Here is an 18,199-nt window from a genome sequence, read left to right on the forward strand (position 1 = left end):
GGAATGACTTGGGGACAGCAGCTAGGGAAACTGAGGGAGCCAAGGAGAGCTGAGGTCAGTACATCATGAGCCCCAGAGTGGCAGGGAAGCTGATTGTCCATGGTCCTAGGGATTAACCAGTTGTCAGCCTCGCACTTGGAGGAACTTTAATTTTCACATGCTCTGGAGGCTGAGGGCAAAGCTTCATATGTAAGAATGGCAGGCGGCTCCCCAGATGGCTTAGCCACCAAGCCTGATAGCCAGGAACCCACATGGTAAAGAGAACCAGTTCCCACAAGTTGTCCTCTTGACTTCCACACATATGCACAAATAAATAAGAATGGTTGCTGTTGTGCGTGGTGGTGCTTGCCGGAATCCCTGCACCTCGGAGATTGAGGCAGAAGGATCACAAGCTTGAAGTAAGCCAGAACAGCACAGGAAGATAAGGTCTGGGATGGGGGTGGGAAGTACTGGGCTTTTCACAGTAGGATGCAACTTAGATGGGAAAATAAGGTTCACCCTTTTTAAACGTAGGAGACAGTGGTATTCTTTTACTCATGCCATTGGCTATACAAGTTTTCAAGAAATTTAAAATGAAACAATGTGCAGACGTTAACCAAACTTAAGCTTACCGTTCCAAAAGACGTAAGATACTTGCAAATATTAAATTTATCCTATTTCACTTATATACCAGTTGTCTGCTGTGTTGCTTAGGTGGTTTTTAAAAACTAGATACATAGAAAACAACCTTGTGTTATCTCGGAACAGCAAATAATAATTTGAAGAGACAGCCTCAGAAGATAAGAGGCCCAGATGCAGTGGTATATGTCCTCAGTCCCAGAACTGGAGAGGCAGAGGTAGGCGGGTGTATGTGAGTCCAAAGCCAGCCTAGTCTACATACTGAATTCCAGGCCAACCAGAGATACATAGTGAGACACTATCTCAAAAACAAAACAACAAAAGGACGTACTGTAATAAAAACAATAGGTCAGTAATGTGAGGCCTTGTGTTCAAATCTTGATATAATACTACCATCCAGCTTATAATCCCATTAAGGTCTTCCAAAAGTAAGATTTTGCCTCAAGAGGTTAGGAAGTATTTGAGAACACAAAGTTGAAGCAGCACATCAGAGCCTCAGTATCTCCCGCTCTTAACTGTGGTCCTGGCAGCCAGAGACAGCTGTGTTCTCAGAAAAAAATGGCTGCAGAAGCAGGAAAATAGTGAATGTGAGTCCTACCTAGGACTGTATAGCCAGACACTCGGAACAATAAAGCTCTGGATTATCACGTGATCTTTTGTTTGGTTGGTTGTTTTGGTCTGGGTTTTTGTCTGTTTTGTTTTTGTTTTTCGAAATGGGGTTTTTCTGTGTAGCCCTGGCTTTCCTAGAACTTCCTCTGTAGAACAGGCTGGCCTCCAACTCAGAGCTCCGCCTGCCTCTGCCTTCCGAGTGCTGGGAGTAAAGGTGTGTGCCTAGCTATTGCATGATCTTTAAGAAACTTTTCAGTTTTAAAGCCCTATCATGCCAGAGGCATCCTTCCGAATCCTGGCACACAGCTCTTACCTGCTTCCTTGATTTGATTTAGGTGGCCCTGCTTGTGGTTTGACGTGACTTCTATACATCCTATCCCTTTGAGTCAGGAAAAACACCAGCAAAGGAAAGACTGTTCAAGCATAACTACTGAGTACTGCTCTATCACCTCACTGGAAATGCCTCCTTGAATTGGCATCTGGGAAAACCTAAACACATTGGTCCTAAAAATCAGAGCAAGGTCCTGTTGATAATACAGAATATAACTCTGCAAAATTAGACTTTAAATCAAACAATGACTGTTACATGAGAGTCTTCAGTATAGTGGAAATACTGGGAATTTTGAAATCAAAAAGAGAATTGCGTTTGAATAGATTTTTTTAATGATAATTTCTCCTTTAACGGTACATATTTAATTCCACTTTCTAAAATTTCCTTTTCTATTCTGGGGTTTGAATACTCTGACGATTTTAAGTGTGTGTGTGTGTGTGTGTGTGTGTGTGTGTGTGTGTGTGTCTGTATGTATGTGTGTGTAGGCCAGCGTATGTCTGGATGCTCGTATGTGTAGAGTCACAAGGCTGTTTTGAGGAGTCTTCCTCAATTGTGCTCCACCTTATTTGGTGAAGCAGAGTCTCTCAGCTAAACCGAGAGCTCACTAACCAATCTAGCCAGTTTGCTACAGGAATCCCAGCCAGGTCTTCTGAGCCACAGGGAATATCATGCCCACCTGGCACTTACCTGTGTTCTGGGGTTCTGAACTCAAGTCCTCACACTTGCTGGTAAGTGGCATTTAACTCCTAACTCATCTCCCCCAGACCTGCTGTTTTTGATTATGTATTGGTTTTATTTATGTGTGAGTGTGTCTGTGTCACGTGTATGCTGGCGCCCTCACAGCTCAAAAGCAGACATCTGATCCTTGGAATTGTAGCTGCAGCTGATTGTCAGCTACCTGATATGGGTGCTGGGAACAGGAGTAGCAAGGGCCCTGAACTGCTGGACCTTCTCTCTAGTCCTCAAGGTTTAGATCAAAAAAAAAAAAAAAAAAAAAAAAGTTATTCTGTCAGGCTGTAGAGAAGAAGAAGAGTAGGCAAGGAGAAGAGTGTCATCAGGTGAGGGTGGACATTAGGGTGGAAGGCAGTCAGGGGCTGCCAGTCCTCAACGAGACCCTTGGATTCTCCAGTCTGACATTTGGATTTTAACCCAAGAGCACTGAGAAGTCAGTAAGTTCGATGTAAATGATAATGTAAATTTAATCGGAATATTTTTAAATAGTAAGCATACACAGAAGGCCACAGGTTAATAGAATAAATCAGTACGCCTCTCACAATCAGCTCCTGACCCTGATGAGCATTTACTATGATGTCTGCGTTGCTTGTGGGAAAGGCACTGCAGGTATCAGCACTTCTGAGCCTGTAGACTTCTAAAACTGTCCAGTCACTTCTCAGTAACTGATATTTTATTTACGGTGTTATTATTCATAGAAATAAGGAAAGCGAGGTGAAGCAAACCCAGGGGCAGCTGGAATTGGTGGTAGAGGTTAGTGGAAGAAAGTAGTCAAAGACGGCTCTGGCTTTTCATTTGGGTGATTAGCAAGTAGTACCACCATTGGTGATAGAGGAGAGGTGGGCCACAGACCGGTGGGTACAACCTAAAACTCCACTTGAACCTGTCCACTTTGAGATGTCTGGTAGGCACCCAGGTCATGTTTTGGCCTCCCTGTGATGCCTGGGAGAAGTCTGAACCCCAAACACGAGCAGGAGTCTTCAGCAAATGCTCAACTTTCAAAGTCTCAGAAGGAGGTTTAGATAGGAAAACAGGCCAGGTAAAAATAGACCAGACAAAGGGTCGCCTTTAAACATCTGTGTTTCTTCTTTTTTTAACTCTTTTCCCAAAATAGAAACAGAATCGCATCAAACCTCTAGATCTGATTTACCAACTCATAATAGATACAGGTGAGAAAAGGATTGGTTAAAAAAATAAAAATAAAGTAAAATAAAAACATAAAATTATACCACATGAAATCAGCAAAATTCAGTTTGTAGGGAAACTGTGCTGGACCTCATTCCTTCAACAAAAGAAAAGAAAGGCACTGAAGGAGAAACTGGTAGTCAGCCTTCCATTACTGTGACAAAATTCTTGCTAACATCCCAGTGAGGCTGAATTATGTTTATACCCACAGCACTGATCTCAGTCTTGTCCAGAGAGACTACTTTCTTCAGTGGGAAGCAGTTAGCAACTCATAACTGGTTAAGGTGCTAGGAAAAAAAAGTGGGGGAGACTGGTAAATGCTCAGCCCAAGTAAGACATCTATAACAACTCAACACACACACACACACACACACACACACTGTTGGAATGGTTTTGTGCACTGTGTATTCAGATGCTGACTTCTATGCCTAGAGATCTGGTTGCAGTCCAGACATGGGCATTGTCATTACTACTATTAAAGAATCTCCTGTCCCAACATGTAAAAAAATGTTCTCCATCAGCTCTGATTTGTTAATAAAGAGTTGAACAGCCAATAGCAGGACAGGAGAGAAGGTTGAGAGAAGGAAAGAGGAGGAGGAGAAGGTTGCCATGAGGACAAGCACCGAGCAGGAGCAGCCAGGGCGAGGCTAGATGGCAGGTAATGCGACACGGCTGGGAAATAGTCCAGACCAGCACAGTCGGGTTAGAATAGATGAGTATCTGCCCAGTTATAGTGCTTTAAAGCTTATTAATAAATGTAATAGGTCTTCGTGTCATTATTTGGGAGCTAGAATGGATGTGGGAAAGGCCCTTTTTTATTTTTACACACACAGTTCAAAAAACAAGGAAGAATGAAGAGGATTTAAAAGCTGGAGGATGAGAAGTCAGGAAAGTGGGAAGGAGATATGGGGTGGGTGAGTGTCCAGGGGGATTAGAAAGAAATTGGGGGTAGCTATGACCATGATACATTATATACAGATGTGACTTGTCAATGAATAAATAAAAGGTATTTTCATAAAGTTGCTAGAAATAATAATGCTTTATGAACTAACACCCCACAGAAGTCAGCTTTCTTTCTGCTTCTATTTAAAGATAGCTTTTCAACTCTAAAACTAAAAGCAGACACTACTAATGTCAGAGGGAAGAAATGCTTGCCCCAGCCCAAATTCTTAAAAGTCCTTGAGTCACTCCTCCCCTTTGATTCAGAAATGTGATCTGCTTCTGGTAGAATGGGTATCTAAACAGTGATTCTGGAAAAAGATGTCTAGTGAAAAAGCCTTAGTAACTGGATAAGATGCACTGTGTCCTACAGGAATGTTTTGATTGTATAATATTTAGATAGATATGGTAATTATTCCATCTAATTAGTTCATTACATAAGACTGTTTTTTGCCCTAACCATTTATCTAATATTTCTATGAGTCATTTTAAATCTTCACACATTTTATTTATTATTTATTTTTTATTTATGGCTCATAATGTTTCATGAGGTTGACATTATGTGTTGTTCTCCCCTTTTTATAAACAAGGAAAGAGTCGGTAACTTGCTCAAGAGCCCAGCTACTAAGTACAATCTGAACTTAGGAAATTCCACTTCTCCCTTTTTACCACCTCTCAAATAGACTCAATTAAAATGAGTATATTCTAAGTTAATCGTGCCATGTTACACAATTCTACTTCTTAGAGCCAGCAATTCATCATGACTCTGTGTTGAGACCTGATTTTGATGCCCAGCACCCACATAAAAAGCCAAACATAGCTGAGCTTAGTGGTGCACACCTTTAACCCCAGAACTCAGAGACAGGCAGATCTCTGTGTTCAGAGTCTCAGGCCAGTTGTTGCTACATGACGAGCCCCTGTCTCAAAACAACAATGAGCAAACAAATACCAGAAAAACAAAACACAGGCACACTGGTCACTGTCTGTCTCCAAAACACTGGGGTCAGAGGGAAAGCAGGAAGATTCCAGGGGCTTGCTGGCTCTTTAGCCAATCCAGCTAAAATGGCTGGCTCCCAAATCAGTGGGAGACCCTGTCTCAAAAAGTGAGGAGAGGAGGAGGCTAACAAAACAGCAGTGTTTACGTGGGGCCTCCACACGTGCACACACAGACAAGCATGTGCACACATAGGCAAGCTGCACACACATGTACACACACATTCGACACTCATGAAGAATGAAGCATGAAAGGCTGGTGTTTCTTGATGCCATCCTTTATCAAAAACATGGTAAGGCAGAAGAAAAACTTATTCAAATGTCATTGATGAAGATGAAAGAAAATAAACCTTCTCTTGATCACAGCCCTAATAAAATACTTTTATGTGAAGTTGTTCTTTCTTTGCTGATGGGGTCTGTGTATAAAATGGCTAGATTTTAGAGATTAAGACACTACGCACTAGGCACAAATACTATTTTTTAATATGGAAAGGTAAAATGTTTTCATTGGTACATTGAAAATCGAATTACAATAAATTTTATAATCTTTAAAAAAAAGATAAACCATGTTTGCCCACTTTATAAGCATTTATTTTCAATGAGGGGTTTTTGTGAAAAAGATGGGGGAGAATCTGGAAAACATTCCTTGTCTCACGGTAAATATAAGTAAATACGAATGATTAGGAATAAACCCTGAGGGAAAGGTTTGTGTTTGTATTAAAAGGGTATCTCTTGCGAGGTATGGTGGAACACACCTGTATTTCTAGCATTCCGGAGGCAGGGGCTGGTGGATTTCTGTGTGTACCAGGCCAGCTAAAGCTACATAGTGAGCCCCTTTCTCAAACAAAGGATGTCTCTTGTTTTGGTGATCAGAGTATTGGATCCTGTATTCAGAGTGGTAGAGAGCCTAGCATGGCAGGCCCTGGCTTTAATCTATAGCATTCCCTAAAATGACTGGAGACTATCAATCTACTTCTCACATTTAAATAACTGCTGCAAACCAGGCAAGGAGGCCCATGCCTGGAATCCCAGCACTCCGGGAAGCAGAGGCAGGTGGATTTCTGTGAGAAGAGCCTGGTCTACAAAATGAGTCCAGGACAGCCAAGTCGACACAGAGAGAAAAAAAATACTGCTGCATTTAAAAACAGCATAACTTAATAAAAAGTGAAACTCATGTTCATGTTACATTGTTTTGAAGCAAACAGGGAAATTGATTCCACCCATCTCCCCGACACCCACCCGCAAACACACACACACACACACACACACACACACACACACACACACACACACACGAGTCAGCTTCATGAGATCTTTTAGGACATGTTATTTTTAGAGTAACTATGAGACTCTCCATCCATAGGACAAAAGCTACAAGAGCTTTCGTGTGAGCTGGAATTGTACTCAGCGGTAAGGCCAAGCCCTAGATCAGTCCCCAACAACAGGAAGGAAAAAGTTATCAACATCACTGGGTGGGTGAGGTAACCTGCTGACCTGAGCCTGATCCCCAGAACCCAGCTGGTTGAGGAAGAGAATTCCTAAAGGTTTTTTGTTGGTTTTTTTTTCCCTGACTTCCACACTCACATACCACCACACCAGCCCCACACACACATCAGACGCACATACATACATACACACACACACACACACACACACACACACGTCCTTAAAATGTAAGGTGAAATGAACCTTGTACTTTTTCAGTAAATTGTATTTCTCGGTCAAAAAGTTTAGCATTGCCCACAACTCTCTCCCCCACAAGACGGGAAAGCAGTGACTTCCAGTTATCCAATGTTACCTTTCACAAATGGGCAGGCTGTTGGCAAGGTCTGCAGTCTAAAATTAACTCTACCAGCTGTGATGTGGTTTGCTACAGATACCACACGGGCTCAGGGGACTCAGTCGGCTAGGTTCGCTTGCTACTTCAATCCAGTCCACTCCTACAGTCTGTTGGCCTGGCGTGCACAAGACACGGTAACTAAGCAGCTTGGAACTCGGTGAAGGCTAAACAAGTCTCTCCTTGGTTCTCAGAAATGCCTGGAAAACAGTGTGGGGGATGGAGGAGTCACAGCTGAGTTTGCCAGAGAGCGCTTAACTTTTAACCTTGTTAAAAATGCAGCAGAGAGGAGGCTGCTGATAACACGGGTCACAGATCGAGAGATGAGGACGGCATTTCAAGGAGGCTGTGTTTTTAAGTTCATCATCTCCTCGAGGTCCTGTAGCCTGAAGGACCATATATAGACACAAAGAACACCCCTACCGGGTGCCACTTAAAAATACTCCTGGAACCAGCAGCTGCTGCTTTCAACTGCACCACGAACGTTTAAAGTTGGCTGAGCAGAACAGCACTTGTCCTCGGAGCTGCTGCCCTATGTGGATGCTGGTTCCTCCTGTTCGGTTCTCTACCTCAGAATAGCAGAAAGCAACCCCTGGGTGAATCAATCAGTTATGAGAGCTTAAGGGTTTGTCTAAATTTAAATAATGATATGTGGAACCTTCCGGAGACAAAGACAAGAGAATTGTTGCTGTGAGCTTAGGCCAAAGAAGAGAGAGGGAGGAGAAAAAGAAAGAGGAGAGGAGGCAGAAGGGGAAGAGGAGGGGGAGGGGAGAGGAGAAAGGAGGAGTGGAGGAAAGAAAAGGAAGGAATTCATCTTTGCATACGGTTTTGAATCCTTGCCTGTAAGACTGCTGGAATCCACGGACCCCAGACCCTCCCTCATCTTGGCCATTTGTTTTCTCTCACCAGTGGCCATTGCTACACCTGCTTCTTGGCATCTCTGTGTGTTTTCTTTAGTTGTCATAGTCATAACTATAGCAACCTGAGCAGGCTATAATCGTCTCGGAGCTGGAGACATGATATTCATTCATTCCACCTTATACAATGCAATTACCCTGCCCTGCCCCTGTAAGAATCTGATCACATAGTCAAACTTTTTTTTCCCTTTGCCTCAGAAGAAATCCTTCCCAGCTATTACTATGCCTGAGGATGCCATGGGATCAAAACACCTACCAAGAACTCCCCCCCCCCCCATTTGAACTGTAAAGTGTTTTCAAATTTCTGTAATTTAGATGCCATAGTCTATGTTTACCCACTAATCATTTCATTCAGAAGGCATGATGGCATACCTATGATCCTGGCCTTCCAGAGCTACGGCAGGAGAATTAGAAGTTCAAGGCCTAGATCACACAGCAAAACCCTATATTAAAAAACAAAAAAAGGCCTCGCCCCTTGCCAGTTGCAGCACTCAGGAGTCAGCCAGCCCCTCCAGGAAGTAAAAGGGTATATGATATGACATGGTGAAACACTGCAGCTTCTACAGTGAGATGGGTTTGTTTGTTTGTTTTCTCTGGTCGGGCGAAGGTCGCAAGGGTGGAGGAGGGACATGGAAGGACAGGGAGATGAGAGGGATTGGTGTGCATGTTGTGAAATTCACAAAGAAGCAATAACATTAAAAGAAGAAGAAGAAGAAGAAGAAGAAGAAGAAGAAGAAGAAGAAGAAGCAAGCCTTGTAGTGATTGACTTGGAGAGCTGCGACCTTATTGTGGCCCTGCTGGAGAATCTCCTGCTGACTCTTAACAGACTCCTACCATAAGCCAATAACCACCTGACAGTGAGGCCATCAGAGAGAGACACAGCATTACCATCTCAAGAAACATTCCTAGCTTCAGAAACTGGTACATAGAGAAGTCATCTCTCTATGTACACACAATGATCTCTCATAACAGGACTCTAAACCCAGGACTATAGGTACCCAGATGGGACAAGGGATTGCGTTAATATGAGAAGGATCTAGGAGGAAAAATAAATAAATAAATAATAAATAGATAGATAGATAGATAGATAGATAGATAGATAGATAGATAGATAAGCAATTATTGTTTTTCAATTTTCTCTTTCCTTTTTCTGTTGGCGCTAGTTTTTCAAACACTACTTTCTTGGGGGTTCCTTAAAGCTTATACCTCCCTTCCAAACCCCTAACCCCAGGTAGGGGGGAAAGAAGGTTGTAAGGGAAAGGGGACATAGTCCTCTTTACTTCTTCCTGCTGGGTAGGGTCATAGGATTCTTTTGGGGGCAATACTAGTATTTCTCATCAGGAAATCCAGAAGCCCAGGTAACCAGCAAACCAGCAAGCTCAGGAAGCAGTCCTCCTCTGTCTCCCTCAAAGCCACTGCCCTTTTTCCCCCTCTGGGCTATCAAATGTATACCCCTCAAAGTCCTCAGAATTTAACTAATTCCAGCTGGCCAAGACCTCATTCTGCATGAGACAATTAACACGTGTGGACAAACTAAAATTCCCCCACTGGGATTATAACAAAAGCAGGTTTACATATCATAAACCAAAACATCTTTTTAATTTTTTTTGTTATTTTTAATTTATACATATGTGTATTTGCCTGAGTATTATATTCACAATATACTTACAGAGGTCAAAGACCATGTAGGGTTTCTTGGAAATGGAGTTACAGGCATTGTGAGTTAGCTGATCTTGGGGGTGTGGGGGACAGAAGTGAACCTGGGTCTCTGACAAGATCAGCAAGAAAGTGCTCTTAACAGCTGAGCCATCTCTCTAACCTCGGCTTTTTATTTGTCTGTATTGGGGGCAAAGCAGCTGCATGCAGAGAGCAGACATCAGCATCACGTGCCTTTTCCAGATGCACTCAACCTTAGTTTTTGAGACAAGATCTCTTACTGAAGCTGGAACTCAGTGATTAGACTGGACCAGCATGCCCTAGGGATCTACCTACCTCCTTAGTGCTCGCATTACAAACGAATAAGCACAGCCAGCTTTTTCTGTAGGTGCCTGATAGCCAAGCTTGGTCAAGTCCTCCTGCTTCCTCGGTAAGTGCTTTGCCCACTGGGCCAGGAGAATTGAGTTCAAAGCCAGCTTGGGCTATACAGACAGTATTTCAAGAAAATAAAATGCAAAACCATGTATACAGGCAAAGAAAACACTGCCCACCACAACCATGTACAACGTGAACTCTAATTCAACAACTATTTCTTTTCTGTGTCCAGGTACATATGTGAGCACAGGTCAGCACACACATGTGTACACACTCATGTAGAGGCTGGAATACATTCGTGTAGAAGCTGGATACACACACGTGTCACTGGTTATGATACCTAAGATGCCATCTACATTCTATTTATTTTTACTTTAGACAACATCTCTCACTGGTCTGGAAGTACCAATTGGCCAGCAACTCCAAAGCTCCACATCCAATTTCCCAGTGCTCAGTTCTTCCCCTTCCCTCCTTTTATTTTTTTTTATTTTTTATTTCTTTAATGGGTTCTGCAAATTAAACTCAGGCTTCGTTTTAAAAAAAAAGATGCTATTTTTATTTGTGTGTGTGTGTGTGTGTGTGTGTGTGAGAGAGAGAGAGAGAGAGAGAGAGAGAGAGAGAGAGAGAATGAGTGAAGGGCCCATGGAAGGCCAGAAGAGGGGTGCTAGAACTCCTGGAGCTGGAGTTATGGTCTGATATGGGTACTGTACACCAAATCTAGGTAGGTCTCTGCAAATGCAGCAGATATTCATAACCACTGTGCCATTTCTTTAGCTCCAGGTCCTCATTCTTGCTTCTCTTCAGCCCTCAACAAATATTTCTTAGCAAGGCATGGGTGGTGCATGCCTTTAATGCCAGCACTTGGGATGTAAAGACAAGTAGCTCTCTGTGAGTTCAAGGTCAGCCTGGACTACATACTGAATTCAAGCCAGCCATGGCTACATAGTGTGAGACTGTCTCAAAAAAAAAAAAAAGAAAAACACATATATTTATATATGTAATTTTATACATAATATTATATAAAATATAAATTATATAACATATAATTTATATAGAATATATAATTTTATATTATCTCTAACTCCTTTTGGATTCATCCCTTGCCTCCTCCTACCTACCAACTTTGTATCTTTCTTAAATTTAATTTAATTAAGTTTAATTTTATGTGTATGGGTGTTTTGCTTGCATGTATGTCTGTGCACTAAGTAGATGCCTGTTGCCCTGGGAGCCCAGAGCAGCTTATCAGAAACCCCAGAACTAAAGTTACAGACAATTGTGATCCACCATGTGGTTGCTGGGAGTCAGACCGAGGTCCTCTTAAAAAGCAGCCAGTGCCTAAACCAGTGAATCATCTCTCTAGTCCCCCTTTAAAAAAAGAAAGTCCAATGTGTGCTGCCCGCATACTCATGGGTCACTCACTGGAGCATGGTTGACCTATCAGGAGCTACACCAGTAAAAAACTGTCAATAATGTCTCAGTCAGGGGTGGGGGCTCAGAAAACCATTCTTCCTCCATCCTGGAATGTTGACTGTGTGGATACTGTGCAGGCAACCACGTCTGCTGGAGTCTGTGAGTGCAGCGATCCTGTTGTGCCCAAAAGACACTGTTTTGTTCCATTCTCTCCACCTTCTGGTTCTAAAGTCTTTCTACCCCCTCTTGTGCAATGCTCCAGAGCTGCATGTGTGGTGGGGACAGAGATGCCCCTTTTGCAGCTGAGCACATTGATACATAGTCCCTGTACTTAGATTAGCTGTGGGATTCTGCCTTAACCACAAACTACTACACAAAAGAAACTTCTCTGATGAAGTGTGAGAGCTGCCCTAATAGACTGGTAGATACAAATTTAGATGGAAGATTGATAACTATGTCTGTTTCTTTAGTGTAGGTTCTACAAATTAAACTCTGGCTTCATTTTTGTCATACCTCGGCTACCATAATGATAAGATAGCAATTAATAGTCTAAAGCTCACCCTTGACACTTGTGAGGTCCTCAGCATGGTTTCTTGACCAGATTTACAGTGACAGGCATGTGTTTCCTCCTGTTGAGGGAGCCTTAAAAGGCAACCAGAAAGTGGTTAGTTACCTTAGTAGCATTCATGCCACTATTGGACCCAAAGGCATATCTGCCCACAATAGTCACTATTGAAGTCTACATGGTTCACAGCCGGGTAAGACTGTTGATGACTAGCCCCCCCCCCCATACACATACCAGCCCAAGCAGCTTGCATCGCACTTTCCAGTACTATAAAAGCTAAGCAACAGCGAGGAAACTTTCTTGTCCACGCCAGCTTGATTTCTCTATGTCCTGGGACCAAAGTAGCTGGTGTCTTTAGCTATGGGGTCTTGCCATCTAATTCTTATGGACGACTCAGCGACAACAGTGAACTGTATTGTCTTAGGAGGGGCATCTTTCGGTCACCCCTCACCACCAACTCAAAGAACGGAATCCCACACCTGACACGAGCCTGTTCATTTGGCAATCTGTGGTTTCTGGGAGGAAGATCATTGATTGTGTAAGCTAACTCCAGTGAAACTCGTTTCTATGAAAATATGGCGGCTGGAGATGTGGCTTAGCATTTAGGAGCACTCGCTGTTCTTCCAGAGGACCTGACATCAGTCTTCAGCACCTATATGACAGCTCACAACAGTCTCTAACTCCAGTTCCAGGAGACCTGTGTAGGTTAGTTTTATGTCAGCTTGGCACAAGCTACTGTCATCTGAGAGGAGGAAGCCTCAATTGAGAAAATGCCTCCATTAGATCTGGCTGCAGGCTAGCAAGTCTGTAGGGCATTTTTTAAATTAGTGATTAACAGGGGAGAGGACAGGAGTATGAGAATTTTGTTTTCTTTAAAAAAAAACCCAGTACTGTTATGCGACTATGCTTTTGTTTTAAATCCCAGGTGTGAGATATGGGGCTGCTTTAGATTGTCCACAGCCGCTATGATTTGTCTCGTGCTCTAGGAAGGGGTATGATTTTTGCCAGCTGCAGATAGTTTACGTTTTGAATTCTGGGGACTCTTGAGAGGGTATAAATGCAAGAACCCAAGAGGGCCTCTGGCAGCAGCTGCTTCCCCTGCTGCTGCTGGTTCCTACTGCTGCAGTTTCTGCTGCTGCATTTGCTATTGCTGGATTGCTGGGTTGCTGGCTGGGGATATTCTGACTAGGAATACTGGACTTTCTCCAAGGAACTCAATGCCCCAATCAGCAGGAAGTAGTCTAAAGAGGTCTATGCTCCATTTCCCCTCTAACCTACATTCTCTCCTACCTAGTGTTGGGGAGTTGGAAGGGATTGGGGTGGAGAAGGGTTGTAGAGAAAAGAGCCTAATAAAGTAGCCCAAAACAGTATGCCTCCAAAGGAGCTGATGCAGAGGCCATGGATGGGTGCTGCTTACTGGCTTGTTCTTCGTGGCTTGCTCAGCTTGCTTTCTTATAGAACCCAAGATGAGCAGCCCAGGGATGGCACCACCCACAATGGGCACCCTTCCCCATCAATCATTAATTAAGAAAATGTCCTACAGGCTTCTCTTCATCCCTTCATTATAGAGGCATTTTCTTGAGATTCCCTCTCAGATGTGTCAAGTTGATGTAAAATATCCAGCACAGTTACTATATTGTATTCCAGGACTCTTAAGTTTAAGAGTCCCCTTGCTCACATCTAATAAATCTAATAACTACTGTAAAACAGACAATACGGAGTTCCGTTTTGGTGGCCTTTGTGCCTGGTGATGGGGACAGAGAAGGAACTCCACTCTGTGAGTCCTTTCCTCCACACCGTCTGCTGATCTGGATCTGAAAATCTGTTCTCCACATCAGATGCCAAATGAATCAGCTCTGCTGTTTCCCCCTGGCCAAAGTTCAAGAAGTTTCAAGTATCGTGTGCCAGAGCATCCAGAGTAATGAATAACGAAAGCTGGAAGGAACTTTTCCCACTCCACTTCAATCATCTATTGAGAGCATTTGGCTTGCTTGGCATAGCAATGTTTTAGTTCCAAGCAGATATCCTTTATCATCTGTGCTTCTGTCCTAGGCAAGAAACAGACACTTCAAGCATAAAATCATGAGAATGTAAAGTAAATGCTTCATCCTCACAACATAGAAAAGTGAATTAAACACCGGGTGCGGTAGCACACACCTGTAATCCCAGCACTTGGGAGGAAAAGGCAGGCAGATCTACACAGTGAGTCCAGTGAGTCCAAAGGCTGCACAGAGAAACCCTGTCTTGAAAAAAAAAGGAAAGAAAGAAAGAAAGAAAGAAAGAAAGAAAGAAAGAAAGAAAGAAAGAAAGAAAGAAAAGAAAAGTGAATTAAAGAGAATGGTGGCATCTGTCTGTCATCCCAGTACTTGGGAGATGGAAAAGCACAAAGGTCACGAGCCCAAGTTTATTCTCAGATATGTGAGAAGTTCAAGGCCAGCTTAGACTAACTACATGACATACTATCCCCAACAAGAAAAGAAACAAACACATAGACAAAGAATATATTATTATTATTTTTTTAATGATCGAAAGAGTATCTTTTAAAATAATTTCTCATTACAGTTTCTGTGCTGTTTGATGTTGCCTGCCTGTGTAGCCCAGGCTATCCTGAAACATCCTATGTAGCACAGATTTGGGCTCAAAGTCACAATCCTGCTTCAGCCTCCTGAGTCCTGGGATTACAAGCATGTACCACCTTGCCCAGATTGCAGCAATTTTGTTTTTTTAAAGACAAACTAAAAGCTGTGTCGCCTCACTGTTCATTCAGTGGAGCTTGGGGGTATTACACAGGCTATGAAATTGGTAATTCTTTTTGTCCCAGGCAGATCCAAATAGCCTCAACTCCTACTAACCCAGGCTATTTTCTTAAGATGCAATAGCACAGCTTTCCAAATTGCTTACTGGTAGACTCCTGACATGCTCCTCTTTTTTTCCTTCTATAAGGAAAACACTTATAAAGACAAAAGCTAAAGGCACGCCATGATCTTGGCATGGGTAGCTCGGCAGTGCTTTACTTTGCGGGTGGAAGAATGGAGCCTTGAGCTGAAGAAGGCAGGAGGCCACAAGCGAGGGCATCTCTCCCGGATGCCCCAGGTGGCGCATAGCCCTGAGAAAGTCTGGATTTTAGCACAGGCAGTTCCATTGCTGCACAATTTCAGTCACATTTCTCCAGAACTGTGAGATAATAAATTTGAGCTGTTTTAGAATATGAGTGTGTGGTATTTTTTTTTTATGCCACTAATAAGAAACTAATGTCATACTCATGAAGCCTAAGGTATGGCTCAGTGGTTAAGAGCACTAGAGGACCTGAGTTTGATTCCCAGCACCCACATCAGAGCTGGGATCACAACCACCTGTAACTCCAGGTCCAGGGATCTGACACCCTCTCTGGCCTCCTTGGGAACTCACATTCACCTGTCTCTGTATAAACACAGAGAAACACAAAAATAATAAATATAGTCTTTAATTTTTATTCCAGTAGTAGCATTCTCCATTTTAGTTGGAATACAAATGAAGGGGTTTGCTCTGATATTTTCATGTCATTGTATGATGCTCATATTCACCCTCACAACTCTCCCCTTTCCCATCCCAGTGGTCTTTTTTTCCTCCAAATAGTTCTCATTTTTAGTAGTAGTAATAGTATTCAATTACTATATCTGGCCTCTTATTTTTGAGAAAGTATATTTTGGGAAATCTGATATTTATATGTAAATTTTATTTTTATCTTATCTTGTTTTGATTTGGCTTGCTTTTTTTTTCCAGACAGGGCTTCTCTGTGTGTAATCCTGGCTGTCGATTTGTAGACCAGGCGAGCCTTAAACTCACAGAGATTCACCTGCCTCTGCCTCCCAAGTGCTGGGACTAAAGGCATGCGCTACCGCACACAGCGGTACGCAAATTTTATAATGCTGAATTGGGAATATGGGTCATCCATAGAGTGACTATAGGACATGTGTGAGGACCTATGTTCAGTTCCCACTACCACACACACACACACACACACACACACAAACACACAGACAATTCACAATGCTTTGTGATAACCTGAGGTTTTGAAATTAAAAATAAAAGCTGGTTTTATAGAGAAAGCTGACAAGCCTCAACCCTAGACAGAGAACTACAGGTAGTTAAGGAACGCTGAGAGTATGAGAAATAGTCTTCCCCAGGAAAGAGCACACCAGTTGGTTATTCAATACCAAATGGCCAACCCTGAAGACATATTAATACAAGTAATATTATATGGACTGAGCAAGTTGTAGTTTTATATTTAGGTATATATATATCACGTATATATAACAATAATTAAAGGAAAAGAGGCACGAATTTGGGATATGGGATAGGTTGGAGGGAAGAAAAGAAAGGGGAAATGATGTCATTATGTTATATCTCAAAACTTTATAGAAAAAAAAGCTGGCTATATAAAGAGACTACATGCCAATGATGATGGAACAAACTGTGTTTGGTGGTATTGTCTATCTTGTACCTACAGGGACATACTCTAAGTGCTCAGTGGGTTAGCATGGGATGTAAATGAAGTCAGTCTCCTGACACTACATGCGTATCCATGCATCAGAGGTCATCGGTGTGCTGACTGGATGAGTGAGCAAGCATTTCTCTCCAGACAGAAACGTAAGCAACCTTCAACTTTCAAGTGTTCCACACATAGTCATGGATCAATGTTGAGAGGAAAGTGAGGTGTGGTAAAGACAGGTACATTGACAAGGAAGGACAAGCTGGCGGCGAGTGCTCCGGAATTCAGCAGCTTGTCTTAAGTCGTGAGCTCTGCTTCCTTAAGCAGAGCGTGTCTGTGGTAGTCTTCTTCCGACTGTCACCACCCAGTCACCTGGGAAGAGGGAACTCAACTGAGGAATCAATTACCTAGTTCAGACTGACATGTGACCTCATTTGGGAGGCATTTTCCTTAAGTGCTAATTGACATGGGATAGAGAGCTCAGCCCCTTGTGGGTTGCGAAATCCGCAGGCAAGTGTTCCTGGCATGTATAAAAACTGTAGCTGAGCAAACCAGCCAGCAGTTCTCGACTCCAGATTCCTGCCTTGAGGCCCTGCCACAGCTTCCTTCAATGACGGACTCTAACCCCGAAGTGGAAATAAACCCTTTCCTCTCTACATTGGTTTTGATCGATATTTTACCATAGCAACGAAAAGCAAACCATGACGGTAACCATTTGCCATTTCGGCCATTAAACATTGAACAGGGCAGTTTAAGTATGGACAGTCCATGGAAGGCTTGGGGAACTAGCTAGTGCCTTTATCTTTTTGCCTCAGATGGGTAAAACCAAGGGCTGAGAACATTGTGACAATAAATTGTTACCACTCTCAGGGGGTCCCAACACTTTCTCATTATTCAGATAATCTTGTTTTCTGGTCAATTGTTTGGGTTAACACAAGTTGACACAAGTGAAGTTATGTGAGAGGAGACATTTGCATGGGTCATGGGGCCTCTACTTAACAATATGTTAGAGAATGAAGAAGTAAATGGGGGAAAAATTCCTATAGACATTTTGAGCCCACAGATACTAGTTTGTTTTCTCCCAATGTAGACACAATGCAAACACGTTATTTGTTTGGTTTCTAGCACATGTAAGAAGTAGCAGCAGTAAGAGAGCAGCATGCTAGGAAGAACATAGCATATAAACAAGCAATAGCCTCTTGGCCCGAGAGGTTGAAACAGAACTGACCTGGTAGGGTATGCATGCCTGGAATCCCAGCTATATGTGCCACCTCACACAGGTTCCCATGTTTAAGGGCAACCTGGGCAGCTTAGAGAGACATTATCTACGGATAGAAAATCCGCTGCAGCGCGCTTGGCTAGCATGCATGAAGCCCCCAGTCCAGTCCACGGTACCAAGAAACAAGACACCAAGAAAAAGTAAGGGGTTCTTCCGATTTCAATCTGAATGGCTCGTGTTTTGCGTGCAGAGGCCCCAGCGTATGGCACGGTTTTGAAGGCTGTGTGTGGGGCTGGAGACCACTGCAGGGAGTGAAGCTTAGGTTTGTTTCCGGTTCAGGAG

Source organism: Psammomys obesus, unplaced genomic scaffold, assembly GCF_907164565.1.
Source record: "Psammomys obesus unplaced genomic scaffold, mPsaObe1.curated_primary_1811, whole genome shotgun sequence".
NCBI lineage: Eukaryota > Metazoa > Chordata > Mammalia > Rodentia > Muridae > Psammomys > Psammomys obesus.